General features: G+C 40.9%; 1 protein-coding gene across 1 annotated transcript in view; it reads left to right on the forward strand.

The window, feature by feature from the left end:
- The first annotated feature begins 16329 nt into the window (after nucleotides 1–16329).
- The window catches only part of CLIP4 (CAP-Gly domain containing linker protein family member 4), a 79371-nt gene continuing 77111 nt past the window's right edge, over nucleotides 16330–18589 (forward strand). The window contains exon 1 of the mRNA XM_053588730.1: nucleotides 16330–16582. The gene's annotated coding sequence lies outside the window, so the exon portion shown is untranslated. The remainder of the gene's footprint in view (nucleotides 16583–18589) is intronic.

Below are 18589 nucleotides of genomic sequence, written 5' to 3' on the forward strand. Positions count from 1 at the left end.
AGTAAACCTTTTTTTATAAGAAAACAAGCTAACACTGGGCTGTGGAGAGCCATTTGATCATTAAGAAGAGAATTCAAGGGGAAAAGGCATGTTTTTCTTCCATCTCTCCACTTAAGCTGAGCATGCCTATGGCCAAGGGCAGCAGCCCCCCACTTTCAAACTGCTTTCATTTTAAGATTAATGTGAGGATACCAACAACTTGGTTACAATGTTTGCATTTGTTAGGTAGAATCCCTCTTGTAGTGTGTCCCCCACCTGAAAGGTGTGTCATATACATTGTGTCCAGTAAGTGGGAGCACACCACCCCCCTCCTTCCTGCCCCCTCCCCTGGCCTGAATTGAAGTGAGTTTTACTCTTATGTGTGTGTGTATTAGATCGTCTACTGGGTTCACTTTAGCATTGAGTATGGTGGACACTTGCTTTTCCATTCTTGTGATACTTTACTAAGAAGAATGTGTTTCAACTCCACCCAGGTTAACATACACACACAAAAAGATGGAGTCAAACTGCTTTTAAACTTTACTTTCTGTCGGTGAAGTCTAGCAAGAGCTTGGGGGAGAAAGACTTAAATCCCAACCCTGTCTCCTTTTAGTTGGGGGAACTTATGAAAGGTTTTTATCTTCCGTGAACAGAGCTCAGCACTGAAATGGAGACAATGATACTGGCTTCATGGAGCTGTTATGGGAATGAAGTCAATAAATGCTTGGCAAGTGCTCGATCTAGTGCCTGACGGAGTAGGTACTAAAAAAAAAAAAAAAAAAAAGAAAAAGAAAAGAAAATAGAGTTCCTTACCCTTTGCCCTGAAGCTAGGCCACCTACAATAATAAAAGTCCTAAGAAAACTCACTGGCTATTAAGGACCAGGCTCCAGTCCTTTCCTGAATGATCTGGAGATAACTTGGAGCCCCCGACCCTGCTGTGCTCGGCACACTGCCGCCTCAGGACTCTGCTAAGGCCTCGTTGTGTTGTTTCTCTGCAGTACACAATGATTCCCACTGTCTGGAGGAGGAAGGGCGGGGCTGGGGGGGTGGGGGAGGGGAGACTTTTATTTAACCATTTCCTATTTTTTTTTTTGTAGAGACAGAGTCTCACTGTACCGCCCTCGGGTAGAGTGCCGTGGCGTCACACGGCTCACAGCAACCTCTAACTCTTGGGCTTACGGGATTCTCTTGCCTCAGCCTCCCGACCATTTCCTATTTTTGGACGTCTAGATTGTTGCCAATTTTGAATTTTCCAAATAGAAAAAAATATTGCTTGGAGCACATCTGAACATCTCCTGAAGTTGCTGAGTTTGGCATTGATATTCTGGCTTTACAGTCTTTGTTTTCTCTTACTAAGCCCTGTACAAAGCATGAAAATAACACTGTGGGTATCAGGAGGTCTCAGGAACAGAAAGGACTTAGGTCAGCATCCTGTGCTAGCTGGAGACTGGCCACTGGAGCTGGGTGCAGAGCCTCATGCCTATTACAGTCCAGTGCCCCAGAGTGCATCGTTAATGAAGTTTGCTGGTTATGTTTATTTGAAGCAGAACTCAGGGGAAACATGAAGCTGAATTAGTGCCTGGGGTGACCTGCACTGGGCATCAAGATGTCTCATTTGTCACAGTGGCTGGCTGGCCCGTAAACAAGGGCATCGTGTGGGGAGACTCTTCTTTCCCCTTTGAGTCTTCATTTAACAGCATCTCATTCTGAAAGACGCTTTATGTAAATGCTTCTCCTCTCAGGATTTGGGTCCCTGCTTGACTCATTTTGTGAAAAACTTTGATCTCAGTGGCTAAAATTATTCCCAAACCAATGATCAAAATCAAAGTATTTGCTTGGAGGATCTGATGTCAGATAGCTCTGTACTTTGTAGACTGCTTTCCTTGATTATTCCAAATAATTTAGGAAGCTCTTTACTCCCTGTCATTCATTTTTCATTAAGACCAACTTTTGTTTTTTTCCCCTTTTTAAGTTGGGGGTGCTTCAAATGCAAAAGAAAAGAAAAAAAAATTATTTTCTATGGGAATGTAAAAAATGGCACAACTACTTTAGGAAACTGACACTTAAACAGGTACACTATGACCTGTCAATTTCACTCCTAAGAATTTACCCAAGAATATTGAATGCAGAGGTTTGCAAAGAGACTGGTATAAGAATATTTATGGTAGCTTTATTCATAATAGCCTCAAATTGTAAACAATCTAAATGTTTATCAATAGGAAAATAGATACATTTTATGTAATTGTACAATGGACTATTATCCAGAAATAAGAGGAAAGAATTTTATAACAGCATGGATAAATTTGAAAATTATTCTGATGAATGAAAGAAGGCAGGTATTATACGTGTATGAAGTTTAAGAACAGGAAAAATTAATCCATAGTTATAGAACTCAGAAAAATTGTTGTTTCTGGGAAGAGCTATTGACTGGTTATGGACATGAAAGAATTTCTTAGGGTACTGGAAATTTTCTACATCTTGACCTGGGTGGTGGTTATATGAAATTCCTTGAGCTGTACAATTAAGCTGTACATTTTATGTATGTTAAACATGCACGTACATCTCTTACTAAAGTTCACTATTCTATGCTTTGTGTTATGCTTAAAAGAATCCTAGCTGTAATGCTCTTGGTCTTAGGAGTGTCTCTGTATTAGTTGTTTATTGTTGCATCAAAAACTACCCCCAAATTTAGCAGCTTACAATAATAAACATTCTCTCTTGACCTCTGGTCAAGAATTTCAGAGCAACTCAAAAAAGGGTCTCTCATTAGGTTGCACTCAACGTGTCAGCCAGGGTTGCTGTCATCTGAAGGCTTGACTGGGGTTGAATGATTTTACCAAGGGCAGCTCATCCACGTGACTGTGGACAGAAAGCCTCAATTCCCGCTGGATGTCGGCAGGAGGCCTCAGTTACTCTTCGTGTGGACCTCTCTTGCTTACGTGTCCTTACAACATGGCAACTGGCATCCCCCAGAGTGGGCGATCTGAGAGAAAGCAAGGAGGAAGCTACTGTGCCTAAATTTCAGAAGTCACCTTTACTTTTTCCACATTCTATTCTTTAGAAGCCAGTTTCTAAGGGAAGTCCAAACCCAAGGAGAGAAAAATTAGGCTCTATCTTCAAAAGGTCGCTAAAATAAACAAACAAATAAATAGATTGGGGCATATTGAAGCTCAAATTATGATATACAAACCCAAATTGTGTATAGCAAACATTAGTTTATAAGGTACTAGTCCTTGCCTTTTAGCATGTTAGATACGTTTCATGGTTCTGAACTACTTGATTGGCAACTACTTCTAATGTGGCATCAATTTTGAGCCAAGAATTTAAACAATCTGAGAAATGTCTTCTCTCTCAATTCTTTCAGCATCACAGGTAGACTCTCCTGAACTTTAAAAACTGAGAAAAAGTTTCTACTAGTCAAGGCCTAGCCTACATAGGTCCTTCAGATCTAAAGGAATGCTCTTTGTGACATGATTCCCTGGTCCAGATGTGGGATGAACTGGTAATAGCAAGAAAACCAAGGAACTACTATGGTGAGCTGGTAGGGAAAGGGAGTTGATGTTCATGTGCCAGGCACTAATGTTAAACATGTCACACATCTTTTCAGAAGTTGGCTTTCCCTGCGTTGCTTTGGAGAATCATCAGCCATCATTCATGAAAAATTGATCTAGCTATTGCTACATACCTTAGAGCAGTGGTTTTCAACCTTCCTAATGCCATGCCCCTTTAATACAGTCCCTCATGTTGTGGTGACCCCCAACCATAAAATTATTTTCGTTGCTAATAGCAACAGTTTCTACTGTCTCAGAGCAACTCAAAAAAGGGTCTCTAATGAGGCTGCACTCAAAGTGTCAGCCAGGGTTGCTGTCATTTGAAGGCTTGACTGGGGTTGGATGATTTAGGGTAGCTCACCCATGTGACTGTGGATAGAAAGTCTCAATTCCTGTTGGATGTCTGCAGGAGGCCTCAATTACTCTCTGTGTGGACCTCTCTTGCTTGAGTGTCCTTACAACACTAGTTGTAGCTTCATTGCTAGTAGCAATGAAAATAATTTTATGGTTGGGGGGCACCACAACATGAGGAACTGTATTAAAGGGTCATGGCATTAGGAAGATTGAGAACCACTGTCTTAGAGTGATCCATCCAGAGCTTTTCATGTGATTAGCAATTCTATCAGAAACCAACAGGTGACATTTAGGTGTCTGCTGTAAGTGGCTTCTAATTTGGCAATCATATTAAAAAATACCTGATTGTTTTTATTGATGCTTAGCATGCAGGCTGTGTGAATTAGTCATCACATGGGCACCCTGTATTTTGAGGTTGACTACTTAACACTTTGAGGTAAATTTCATGTATCTATCTATGTAGCTTATATTTGGAATCGAAGTATCATAAACATATTAATATCTCAAATTTGGAAAAAGTTCATGTATTTTTTTTTTGCAAGATAGTAAGAGATTTATTAAAATAGATTCAAATCTACCTATAACTTAGGTATTATTTTCAGGACAGGATAACTGTTACAATAGCCCCCTAATTTCAGTGACTTAACACAGAAAGAGTTATTATTCCTCACACAATGCCAATGTAGAAGTTCCTAGTTGGGGTACTCTCTTCCAAGTGGTGACTCAGGGATCCAAGCCCTTTCATTTTGAAGCATCAACATCTTCAACACATGACCTCTAAGGCAGAAAGGGGAGAGAGTAGAGAGAAGGCAGACTGTTTGCCCAGTTGGCAATCATCATTTCTGCTTGTATTCTAATGGCTAGGACTTGTCACATGATCCTACTTAGATGCAAAAGAAACAGGAAATGCAATCCAGACAGATGTTTTCCAGCAGTATCCCTATACTATAAAAGGGGAGTCCCAATTCTGGGAGTCAAGTAGCCTTCTCTGCAACACTCATGTTTCTAGATGAGTTTCAAGTTAACTTTTTCAAGTTAAGATAATTTGCTCAAGAAATACCAGGGTTTTGAATCTTGGTCCCTCTGATTCCCAAAGTCTGTGCTATTCCTACTATTTTTCCTTCTTGATAAGATACCTGTTTCAAGCTTCACTTGGAGTTGGACGTTTAACCGTACTGTGCTTTTCAGTGATGTGCACAGATTCTGGCCTTGTCATGAGAAGGGCCATAAGAATCCATGAGAAGCAATTACAGATTTGCTCTGCAGCCCAGAGAAGTCCTCCAGGTTGTCATTCCAAACCTTCTTTGCCTCTGAATAGTCCTTTTGGATTGATGACTTGGTTGAATGATCATGGGGTTCAATTTTGTCCCTGGATGGGAAATTTCAGATACACTTAGCTCTAATTCTAGATCCACAGGAAGTCCCAAGCTCTGCCACCTCTGACCTCGGCTTGGGCTTCTGGGTCTCTGGCCCTCAGCCGGCCCACCTCCAGGACTCTGCCTTGCCAGAGTGATGGTGGGGCCAGAGAATCGGACATGTAATGTGATTTCATATTGACTATGGATCAAAATTTCTATTATAATAAAACAGGGAATGTATTTCTATCTCCAGGGATATTTTAAAGTAAGAGAGATTGATTTCAGCAAAAAGTTTTGCATTTCATAAAAATGGTTGAATTTCACAAGCATTATTGTTTTTACTTTTGCTTATTCCTTTCCACTTTTCTTCTATGCATACTGTGTTATCTGTTGTACATAGTTGCTAGTCATAATGTATATACCATGGTATTATTCTTGTTCACTTCACACATTATAAACATTTTCTATGTTAAATTGTTTCACAGCACTTAAGAAGAAAAGCACAATGTGTATAATCAAGTCAACAACTTCTAACTTCAACAGGAAGATTAATAGCAAAGAGTTTATAGGGATAAATTGAAGGATGAGGAATGAATTTGCTAACTCTTCTTCCCCAGGCTTTTCTCCCAGGGAGAAGTTGTCATTCACAGAAATGTGTAACCCAGAGGCACGGGGGTGGGAGGGATGAAGATGGGGGAAATCAAATGTATAGGACTCATTTGAGAAGCCAATGTCTGTGGCACAGACAAACAATTTGAAAGAGGTCAAACTAGGACTTAAACCTCTGGCTGACTCCAAGGCTCTAGCTCTTTCTGCTATGACAACTTCAAAATGAGGGGGTAGAAATACCTTTTTTTTTTGAGACAGAGTCTCATTCTGCTGCCCATGCTAGAGTGCCCTGAGATAGCTCACAGCAGCCTCATACTCCTGGGTTCAAGTGATCCCCTTCCTCAGTGTCCTGAGTACGGGGGGCCACAACACCCAGCTCGTTTTTTCTATTTTTAGTAGAGATGGGGGTCTTGTTCTTGCTCAGGCTGTTCTGTATCACCTGAGCTCAAGCAATCCTCCTGCCTCAGCCTCCTAAACTGCTAGGATTATAAGTGTGAGCCATCATACCTGGCCTAGACATCTGGGGTAGAAATATCTTCAATGATTTTCAAATTCTAAGGAGTCTTAGGTAGGGCAATGGCCAATGACCCCCACTTTTATCTGTTTACTATATTGGGCTTTCTGTGAAATGCATTGTAAGACATTTAGCAGGGATCTATCACAGCCTAGAGCATGCCTGACTCAGAGCTTTTAGTCACTGCACCATTTAATAGGTGGTTCCCAAGGTCCTTCCTCCCTCCAACACACTCATAGTCAAGAATGTAGTTCTTCAGTGGTTTGACACTGATAGGAAACATGGAATTGCTCCTTCAGAGCAATAATGTAAAAGCGTGATTTCCTAAGGTCTGATTTCCATTCTTAACTCACTAGTGAGTATTAGAGGAGCTCAAATCTAAAACTTTGTTACGAACATAGAATTCTTTTTTCCCTTCCTTATTGGTCCAGATTTATTGTTCTGGTTTCAGTGAAATAATCTAGATGCTAATCAGATTAAACAATACCTTTGTGCTCATCCAATTTTCTTACTGCAGTTTTCCATCAGATTATTAAAACTTAAAAGTTTTTGCTGTTTTTTCTTAACGTAATAACAATTCATGTACTAGGAAAGTCAGACCATTTTTAAAAAGTAAAATGTGAATAATCTTATTGACTCAGAGATGATGATGATGATGGTGTTTGCATTTATTGAGTGGGCCAGGTTCTGTTATAAATACCTTCTGTATCTTGTCTAATTGTGAAACTAAGCACCCACAGATGACATTTAGCATCATTAGACAAGATCCCAAACCAGGAAGAGAGGAAAGGGCAAACCAGAAACTAAATGAAGTTTAGTTTTTCTAGCACCTGGTTGCTGAGGTGGTTGTAAGGAAGACTCTGATCTAGAAAGTTCCTGACTCTATTGGTTGAATGGAGTCTCTTTCTTCCTTCCTGCTCTGTGTTTTACTCCACAAACCTGAGACATATCCCTAGACCTTTGTCCCTACACCCCCCACCCCCCCAGGTGTCTCTCACACATAACAGAAAATTGTCACATCCCTTTGGAACTTAGCTCCAGTGTGAGGATAGAAGGAGCGTGGGAAGGAGCACTGGCTTGGAGTAAGAATGTGGAGCCCAGGGGAGGGACTGATTGAGAATTCTTGCTTAACTTGTTAGATCACTGCTCAGCGGCATGTTATCAGAAGGACCTATGGAAAAACTGTGTCAATGTCTATATACACTGTGGGATGGTTTGCTAATTCCCTGTAGGGAAATAACAGAAAATTCTAATTTCTTGAATTTGAACCAATGTACCCTGGGCTTTGGAAAATGATGGCTCCTAGTTGTACAAACTTCTCGAAATAGACTCTTCATTCCTGTATCGAATGAGTTTCACAATTTCCCAGGGTTAACCATGCAATAAGAGAGAAGCTAGCTAAGGGTCTTTCTTTGACAACTCAGTGCATTTTCCCCTAGATTTAGCTACTATGACTTTTTCTGAGAGTTCCACAAAGATGCCCTTGGATGGAAGGCTGGATAGCAGACTCATTTGTCCTTCACGTATATCCCTAGAACGATTTACCTGTGCTGAATGCGGGGTGGGACGTCAACATCCACTGACATAGTCCTCATTGCTGAGAAACTTCATTCGTGCTTGCTCACAACTATTTTGAATACATCCCATTTATAGATTTAGAATTACCAAGACAAAAATACCCCCTCCCAATCCTCAACAAGTATTTATAAGAGTGTTTAAGGGAGATAAATTACCCAAAACTGACTCTGAAGAATATCCTTGGGAAGTGATTATCAAAATACTTTGACCTTATGAGAGGAGCATGCGTGTGGACTGGACTAATTTCCTTTTGGCATTTATTCAGAGCACAAAGTTGATCTCTGATTTACAACATTTTAAATGGACGACTAATAGGCATACCAAGAATGAACAAGCCTCTGACCTGTTGTATATCAAATGACTTTTTGTTTGCTGTTCTGATATTAAATGAAAATAAATAGAAGGGGACCAATATTGAGAACTCATTGAAACCATGTTTAAAAATATTTGTATGAGCCTTTTAATTTTTTTTAATTGGCAGCATTAGTGAGGGTAATGGACGTGCGTATTAAAGTAAAGTTTGGTGAGTTTGTATACACACATACACACACGTACGCATACGCACCTCCATGAAACCATCACCACAATCAAGACAATAAATGCATCTACCACCCCCAACGTTCCCTCATGCCGCGTTTTAGTTCCTGCCTGCTACCTCCTCTCATCCAACCTCTAATTTTGTTGATCTCCTTTCTGTCCTATCAGCTAGTTTTTATTGTCTAGAATATTATATAGATGAAATCATACAGTATTTAGTTTTTTGGTATAGCTTCTTTCCCTGAACACACGTATACCAAGAGTCTTTCATGTTGTCATATGTATTAATAATTCACACCTTTGTATAGCTGAGCAGTATTTCCACATAGCACTTTTGATTAATAGTCTGAAACTTCTCTTAAGACAGTATGCCCAACTCTGAGCCAAGCTAAAATGAAGCACTCGGCTTACCTCTAGTGCAGACTAGCAACTTTGAAATCCTGCACTGTGGATATGAGAGTTAGATGTAAACATTGTTTTCTTTACTTTTGCTTATATGATGCTATGTAGAACTTTAGCAATAATGGATAGAATTACAAATATCATCTTTACTTTCAAAATTAGCCAAAGGGAGACATAAAATCTGAGCTAATCTCAAATATCATAATAAAAATATACATTTTTACAAGATCTTACTTAATTCAATTTGTGTGTTTTGAATTGAAAAGATTAGTCATCGAAATTTTGTTTCTTTTTCTAATAAAAATAGCGTTCAACATCTTTTTTAGATAATTTGGTGTAGAAACTTCACAAATGCAAGGAATGGAAGATTGGGTCGTTTAACACAAGTAAACAAATTTAGGAAATTTCTGAGAGAATCAGTACTAATAGAGAGAGGATGAGTTAGTGAGTATGATTTAGATATTATCTTTTAGGAATAGCATTTTAAATTATAGCAGGAATATGTTGAAACAGAAACTTGTATATGAATGTTCACAGCAGCACTGTTCCCAGTAGAGATGGAAACAGATTCATCAACTGAAAAACAGATAATAGAATTTGGTAATTTATACAATGGAATATTAGTCAGCATAAAAAGGAATCAAGTAGTGATATGTGCTACAACATGGATGAGCCCTGAAAACATTATACTGTGCACAGGGAGCTAGACGCAACAGTCATATATTGTATGATTTCACTGGTATAAAATATCTAGAATGGGCAAATCTGTGGACAGAAAGCAAGTGGGTGGTTATTAGGGACTGGGTGAAAGGAAAATTGGAGTGATGGGTACAGGGCTTCCTTTTGTGGTGATGAAAATATTCTGAAACTAGGTAGTGATGATGGTTGTTCACCATTGTGAGTATATTAAATAAATGCCACAGAATCGTATATTTTAAAATGGTTAAAATGATAAATTTTATGTGATGTGTACCTTTCCACAATGAAAAAGAATAGGCCATGCAAAAATTTAGAAGACATGGGCGGGGCGCAGTGGCTCCTGCCTGTAATCCTAGCACTCTGGGAGGCCAAGGCAGGTGGATCACTTGAGCTCAGGAATTCAAGACCAGTCTGAACAAGAGTGAGACCCATCTATACTAAAAATAGGAAAACTAGCCAGGAGTTGTGGCAGGCACCTATAGTCCCAGCTACTTGGGAGGCTGAGGCAGGAGGACTGCTTCAGCCCAAGAGTTTGAGGTTGTTGTGAGCTATGATGCCATGGCACTCTACTGAGGGTGACAGAGTAAAACTGGGTCTCTCAAAAAAAAAAAAAAAGTTTGGAAGACACAGATTAGCTCAAAGGAAAACAAAATGAATTTTTTTTTGTCTCAATAAAGACAGAATCTTGCTGTATCTATCATCTGTAACCTAGTTTTTTGCTTAATACAAGATATATCTTATATATTGATAATTCATATCATTGGATATTCTGCATGGCATTTATTTTTTTTTGGCATTTTGAATGGTTATAATATTTCACTGAATTGAGAAAAAGTTTCTTTGGCCAGACTGTTTATTAAACATTTAGGTTATATCTATTATAAATAGTACTGAAATAGGTAAATCCTTACCTACATTTGTGATTATTTTCTCAGGACAGATTCTGGGATGTGGAATTGCTTAGCTAAATAACATAAATATTATTAAAAAATTGACTTTATTTTTCAAAACAGTTCTACATTTACAAAAAAACATTGAGCATTGGCTTCCCTTATACTTCCCCCTCCCTAGTTCCCCTATTATTAATATCTCACATTCTATGATACATTGGTTATAATTAATGCAACAATATCGACACACAATTTTTAACTGAAGTCCCTCCTTTACTCAGATTACCTTAGTTTTTACCTAATGTCCTTTTTTTTGTTCTTGGATCTTGTCCGGGCTACCCTATCACATTTAGCTGTTATGTCTCCGAGGGCTCCCCTTGGATGTAACAGCTTGTTAGAGCCCCTTTTGTTGACGACCTTGACGCTGCTGAGGAGTCCTGGTCAGAATCCTATAGAATGCCCCTCAGTGGGAATATGTCTGATGTTTTTCTCATGACTGGTTTGGGGTCATGGGCTTTTGGGAGGAAGATGACAGAGTTGAAATGCCATTTTTATCACATCATGTCCTGGGCACATACTGTCAACCTGATTGATGACTTGGGGTTGACCTTGATCACCAGGCTATAGCATCTGCCAGGGTGCTCTAGAGTGAAGTTACTCCCCATGCCCCTTTCCACACTGCAATATTTGGAAGCAAGTCAGGGTGTGAGCCACACATAAGGAGTGGGGAGTTATACTCACATACTTCCCTTCAATAAAAGCATTTTTAAGACTTGCTACAGACTATGACATTGCTCTTCAGAAAGATTACACCAGTTTACACTTCCCAGCAGCAGTCTGAAAAGGTATCTATTTTATTAACGTCCAAGCCTGCTGGAATTGTACATTATCCTTCAGAACAATCTTTGCTTATTTGAAAGAGGAAAAATGGCGTTTTATTTAAATTTGCATACACTGTTTCATTAGTGACTTTGTATGTTTAAAAAATACATAGGTTCTATCATCCATTTGCATATTTTCTTTCAGGGATTATCCCTGTATATCCCTTTGTTCATTTAAAAAATTAGGATGTTTATTAATTTTCAGGACATTAACATTTTGTCTGGTCACACGTGTTACTAGTACTTTTTTACATTTTTTCTTTTGCCTTTCTAATCTGTTTATGATATTGTGGTTTAGGGTTTTTGTTGCCATCAGTTTTCCCATTATACTTTCTATCTTTGCTGTCATATTTAGAAAGACTGACTTTGTATTTTGCAAAATACCCTGATAAATTTTTATTTATTTAATGAAGGTATAATTGACAAATAAAAATGGTGTGTATTTATGGTGAACAATGTGATATTTTGATACATGCAGACATTGTGGAATCATTTACAAGCCAGTTAGCATATCCATTACTTCACATTCTTACCGTTTTTTTTGTGGTGAGAACTTGAAGATCTAATCTACCGTCAGCAGTTTTAAAGTATACAAATCATTACTGTTTATGGCTGTCTTCCCTCTCTGACTTCACATCTTTGTCCCTCTGTGTTGGTCTGTGTCCTGTTTCCCTCTTCATGTAAGGACACCAGTGCCATTGATTTAGGGCCCACCCCCAATAAGCTCATTTAACTTTCTTTCTTTTCTTTTCTTTTTTTTTGAGACAGAGTCTCACTATGTCACCCTGGGTAGAGTGCCGTGGCGTCACAGCTCACAGCAACTTCAAACTCCTGGGCTCAAGCTATTCTCTCCCAAGTAGCTGGACTACAGACACCCACCAAAACGCCCTGCTATTTTTTGGTTGCAGTTGTTGTTTGGCAGGCCCAGGCTGGATTCTAACTCGCCAGCTCTGGTATATGTGGCTGGTGCCCTAGCCGCTGAGCTACAGGTGCTGAGCCTCATTTAACTTTAAAGACTCTGTGTCCAAATACAGACACAGTCTGAAGTACTGAGGGTTAGGACTTCCACACGTGGATCTTGTGATGATATAACACAGGCCGTAATGCCATTCTTTGGTAGTTTACATAGCCAAACGAGCAGGTGGGGGTGAGAAGGAGGCTCTTGGGGTGCCAAAAATGATGCATTTCAAGTAGCTACTTCCCCAAAATGTTTTGAGAACAACCTCTTTTACAATTTTCCTATGAGCCAATTTCAGTCATGAGATAAAATTAGTGGAATTACTGTTGGTTGTAACTCTCAAGGTAACACGGTGAGCAGAACTAAGCCGACCGCCCTGCGGCAGAATGGATGTAGAAATGTCGCCGGACTTCAGATGTCCTCATTGTACCTTGGGTACCTTTCCTCGTGGCCATGGGAGCCAATGTTTTGCGGAGAAGCTGCTGGATGAGAAACACAAAGCAAAGTCAGTAAAGTCAAAGGCAGCATGTAGGTGTGACAGGAGCTGTCCCCAGAGAAGGGGAGGGAGCTGACAGAAGAGCCGGGGATGGGGCGGATGTGAAAGCCGTGGGGTCAGTGGGTGAGTGGGCGGGGCTGTCTGTGCTCGACTTCTGACCTCAAGGCCTCATGTGAAGGGCCTGAGGAGAAGGGGTGCTTGTAGCATCCCTCCTGGCCATATCCTGACTTTGGGGAGAGAGCAAGCCAGTAAGCCTTGGGGAGAAATGTTTCGTGTCATCTTGGTGTGGCAGAGTAGGCAGAGTCTCCTGACACAAAAGGATTGGGGCCTGCTGCCCTCATCTCCCACAGATCTGTGGCACAGGAGGGCATCCGTGATGTCCTGACGGCTTCTGTGTGCGGTACAATGTGGTGGAGAAAGAGAGCATCAGTGGGTCCACCCAGGGGAGGCATGAGAGTCAGGTGAGGGTCTCTGGGTGGAGAGAACTAATGATAACCCCCTGCGGCCCATGGACCACCCAGATCCCCTTGCACAGAAGCACCTGACCTCTGCAATGCCCAGAGCCAGACAGGACAAATTAAGACCAAAAAATGGACTCCTTAAAGCCTTGGAAGCTTTAATTCAATTCTAGGGAAGGGGGGTGGAACAAGGCAGAGAGTTTTAAACTAAATTGTGACTGAATTATAAATCTGAATTGACTAAGGAATGACCAAACTTGAATGCGTTTATCTGAAAGTGACTGGATTAAATTTTCTCTGCTTTGAGGCAGAATGGAGGCTCAAGGCAGAAATTACACTCAATTATAAAAGAATAGAGAAAATTACGTTTTTGCACACTCAAGTCAGTGACTGTGAAATTTGGAGTGGCTCCAATAATTACAGGCAGTCAAGTGTCAGTACAATCTCAAGAACAGACTGAGGGATCATTATGTGCTGTTCTTCCAAGTTATTACCTGATCTGACGCTGTAGCTCAAAAGGTCAACACAGTGCCTCGTCATCAGAAACCATGATGAAACCTGTTCAAATTGCAGTTCGAAATGTTCTCTTGATAGCAGAAAGCAGAGCCAAGGCTTGTGAAGTGGAAAAAGTAATTTTTCAGAGTTCTGAGGAGGCCTAGCCCAGATTATAACCCTATGACCAAAAGGGGGAAAACACGAAACTACAGGTTGTGCTGGGCATCTTCTGCCTGCCCCCTGCAGACCCACTCTGCAGACCCTCCCAGGCTCCTCCATGTCCTCGAGGATGGCATCGCTGGGGCTCCTCCACTCTCTGACTCCAGGGGAAGGGAGTCAGAAAGCTGGGGTATAGAGTCCCCCGGGCTCTCTGCCAGTTCCCCAGGGGATGGGTGCAGCCCTCTCTGGAAGACCACAGCTCCCATCAGACAACTTTTCTCACTCAGCTACTCTCTCTGGCCACCCCCCTCCCCAAATCACTCTCTCTCTTTGCTTTCAGGCTGGGCTAATAACATGCTGTGAATGCTGCCCAGGAGCGTTGCCTTTCCCTTGGGGGTCTCCTTAAAACTTTACCCACATCCTTGAAAATCATGCCTTTGTGCAACTCTTCCCTAATTACCTACTGAATCTGCTGTGGGGTTCTCGGCTGATGCCTTGGGATAGCTACAGAAAGTTATGTGGTATCTACTTGGACACGGGGAGGTGGATCCTGCTGACATATTTTTGTTGCACAGCCGAGTCAGAAGCCCCAGGTGAGACAGACTCACGACTCCTCTTGCCACGCTTGCTTGTTCTAGGACAAGTCCCGGGTCTCGTGCATGACTCCGGATGCATTTCGAGATCTTGCATCTCTTTTCATTACAAACGTAGCTATTGCTACAGATATTAAAAAAAAAAATCAATAGAAAATTCTGGACACTAAGAGGTTGGTTATTCTTTTTAGAGAGAGTAGTAAACATTTCTAGGTTAAGGATGTCTCTTAGGTAGGCAAGGGAGAAAGTACTTTTACAGGCAGCTGTGTTTTTTCAATAGAAACTGTGTTCTCCTTTGCTCCTAGTCAATGGTTTCCTGCTTGAAGAAAATTCCAGAAGCCCTGAGGCCTCCCTCACTGTGACATGCTGAACAGATCAATGCCTCCTCCATTTCTTCAGTGTTTCTTACGCTGTAACCCACCACTTTTCATATTTAAACAGATGCATGATTCTGATAACAGGAGTTTTCTTTTTCTTTTTGGAAGGAGCAGCTTCCTCCTAGACATAACAGTAATAGTTGGGTGAAAAAGCCTTGCAATTTATTAAGAGCTGGGATCGTGTACCCTGTTATGTGTATCAAACTCATTTTTACAGTATAAAGGGTCAAAAAGTGCCACCACTAAAATGAATGAAGTTAGACTTTGTCTTTCCCAAAGACTGGGACAAACTGAGAAGCTCTGAGCCTGGCATTGGACTGTGGTTCTTTCCTTGAGCTCAAAGTGATGGCTGATCTGTTTGCAGAAGAGAAACCCCAAAAGACTCAGCCATTTGTTACTGCCCTGCTCGTTCTGTTCCTAAGAGTGCATCAGTTTGAAGGGTACAACTTCAAAACACACTGGGCCCACGTGTCTCTAACTAGTCAAAAAAACCCCAGCAGCCCAATGTGAGGTGGTATGGCAATTTGGGCAAAGAGAGGAATGGTTCTGCCCTCTGAAGCTGGTAGCCACTGTCAGGTCTGGCCTCTTGGGGGACTGTTGTACTGGTTCTTTGGCTCTTTTCTTGGCTGTATCACAAGCAGGTGGTTGCAATGGAGTGATTAGAGATAGGAAGCAATCCACACTTATGGCTTTTATTGCAGAAAAGAAGGAAGCTATACAAAGCAAAAGTACGTTGCAGAGAGAGGAACGGTCAGTCTCCGTGAGTGGAGAAAGACGTTAAGGACTCCCAGGTGGTTTCCTTTTATTGGCCTGGTCCAGGAGAGGATTTACAGGTGTGGGGATGTTACCAGTCCCCACCCGTGATTGTTCCCCGGTTTCTGCACCCCTAGGAACTGCCTCCTGGCCTGTATCTGCCACCTGCAGGTTTGGTCCCTGCCTCACACAACCACTCACAAAGGAGCTTGGACAGCTGCAGCCTCCTCAGTTCTTACATTCTGGACTCCATGACCTGACGTTTATGTCTCACAGATTCCATGACATGAATGAAGCTTGCGTCTTAGAGAGATACCCAATTCTGGAAACAGTCTTTCCTTAGCCCATCGGAAGAAGTTGGACAAAGCTTCAGGATAACCTACATGGAAGGAGACCACGACTGGGATACAGGGTGACCAACGTACCTAGGAACATGACGGTGACTTTGAGAGAGTCTCTTCAAATTTCCTGGACTAAAACAAACACACAAACAGAACCCCCCAAACTCCGGGGGCTGCTTCTTCACTGTGAAGGGAGGGTCCGGGCCCCATTCAAGGCCCTTCTCCCTCTGCTGTTGCTGCTGGCAGCCTAAGAGGCAGGTCCAGTGTTATAATTAATAGGCTCTGGCCCTTTATGTCTGGTCTCCATAGCACCCCAGGCAGTGTCATTGTTATGTGTCTGTTGCCTGGAGGGACGCTGGCTGATGTCCTCAGAGGAGGACTCCAACCACCCAAAGGACGCAAGCCAAAGCCTGCCACCACCACCCTGGCTTTCTGTAATTGGATCGGCATACAGGCCCCAGGGAGCCCATTATGAAAACAACTATTTCCATACCCTCCCAACCAACAGACTAAACAATTTGCACTCTTGCTGAGGAGACCCGTGAGGGGTGGAAAAATATTTTTCTGGGTGACAGCGAGAAGACAGTCACATGATTTGGGTAAGTCTTGCTATACCATGAATCTCCTCTCTACCCAGCCCTCTGATGAAATTTATTTCTAAGGCAGAAATGAGTATCTTGAACAAAGAATAATATTATTTTAGACAAATGAACACAGGTTTCAGTATTTGGACATATACTGTGAAGCAATTTAGACATATTTTACAAAAATGCAATCTTTTGTATAAAATGGCATGCTAAAAAAGTCTGTTTAGTGCTATAAACTTGGGGTATTAAAAATGTTCCATAATCCACTCTTCCCCTACCTTTTTGCAGTCAATGAACAGGTACTGATACATTATTATTAACAGAAGCCCATCGTTCACCTTAGGGTTCATTCTTTGTGTTGTGTATTACATGGGTTTTGACAAATGTGTAATGACACCGTTACAGTGTCATACAGAATAGTTACACTGTCCTAAAAATCCTCTGTGCTCCCGTGTTCATTCTTCCTGCCCTCTTCCCCGGTCCCCGGCCACCACTGATCATTTTACCATCTCTATAAGTTTGCCTTTTCCAGAATGTCATACAGTTGGAATCATATAGTATATAGGCTTTAAAAATATGCACTCTAAGTTCCTCCGTATCTTTTTGTGGCGTGATAGCTCATTGCTGTTCATTGCTAAATAATATTCCACTGTTTATCCATTCACTGATCAAAAAATGTCTTGGTTGTTTCCAATTTTTGATAATTATGAATAAAGTTACTACAAACATTCATGTGCAGGAGCTTGTGTGGACCTAAGTTTTCATATCACTTGGGTAAATGCTTACGAGTGCGTTTGTTGGACCCTGTGGTAAGACTATGTTTAGCTTTATAAGAAACCGTCCAACTGTGTTCCACAGTGAACGTACCGTTCTGTGTTCCTGCTGGTCCACATCCTCAGCAGCCTTCCGTGTGGTCAGCATTTAGCATTTTAGCCATTCTAATAAGTGTGTAGTGGCATTTCATTGTTGTTTTAGTTTGTGATTCCCTAGTGATAGATGATGTTTAGCATCTTTTCAGGTGTTTATTAGCTTTGTGTTTATCATCTTTGGTGTTCAGACATTTTTGCCTATTAGAAACATTGGGTTGTCTTATTGTTACATTTTAATAGTTCTTTACGTATTTTGGATCACAGTCCTTTACTGCTAGGTGGGTGTTTTGCCACGTTTTTTTCCCAGTCTGTAGCTTACCTTTTCATCATCTTAACAGGGTCTTTCACAGAGTAGAAGTTTCAAATTTTAATGAAGTCCAGCTTGTCAATTTCATCTTTCATGAGTTTTACACCATTGGTGTTGTAACTAAAAAGTCATCAGCAAACCCCAAATTACCTAGATTTTCTCCTATGTTCTCTTCTAGGAGTTTTATAGTTTTGAACTTCATATTTATGTTTATGATCCATTTTGAGTTAATTTTTGTAAAAGGTATAAGATCTGTGTTTGGATTTACTTTTTTGCATGAGGTAGTCCACTTGGTCCAGCACCGTTTGTTAAAAGACTATCCTTTTTCTTTTTCCTATTAAATTGTCTGGGCTCCTTTGTCAAAGACCAGTTGGCTGTATTTGTGTGGGTATATTTCTGGACTCTCTCTTCTAATTTTTTGACTTCTTTGTCTATTCTTTTTGCCAATTCCACGGTCTTGATTCCTGTAGATTTATCGTAAATCTTTAAGCCTGTAGGATCAATCTTCTGAGTTTATTCTTCTTTAATATTGTATTGGTTATTCTGGGTCTTTTGCTTTTCCATATACACTTCAAAATCAGTTTGTCAGCAGCCACAAAATAATTTGCTGGAATTTTTATTGGGATTGCACTGGATTTACAGATCATCTTGGGAAGAGCTGACATCTTAACAATACTGAGTCTTTCTATCCACAAACACAAGGTATGTCTTCATTTAGATTTCCTTTCATTTCTTTCGTCGGAATTTTGTAGTATTCCTCCTATAGATCTTGTACACATTTTGTTAGATTTACACATAACTCTTTCTCTTTTTTTGGTGCTGATGTAAATGATGTTGTGTTTT

Source organism: Nycticebus coucang, chromosome 4, assembly GCF_027406575.1.
Source record: "Nycticebus coucang isolate mNycCou1 chromosome 4, mNycCou1.pri, whole genome shotgun sequence".
In the NCBI taxonomy this organism is placed as follows: Eukaryota; Metazoa; Chordata; class Mammalia; order Primates; family Lorisidae; genus Nycticebus; species Nycticebus coucang.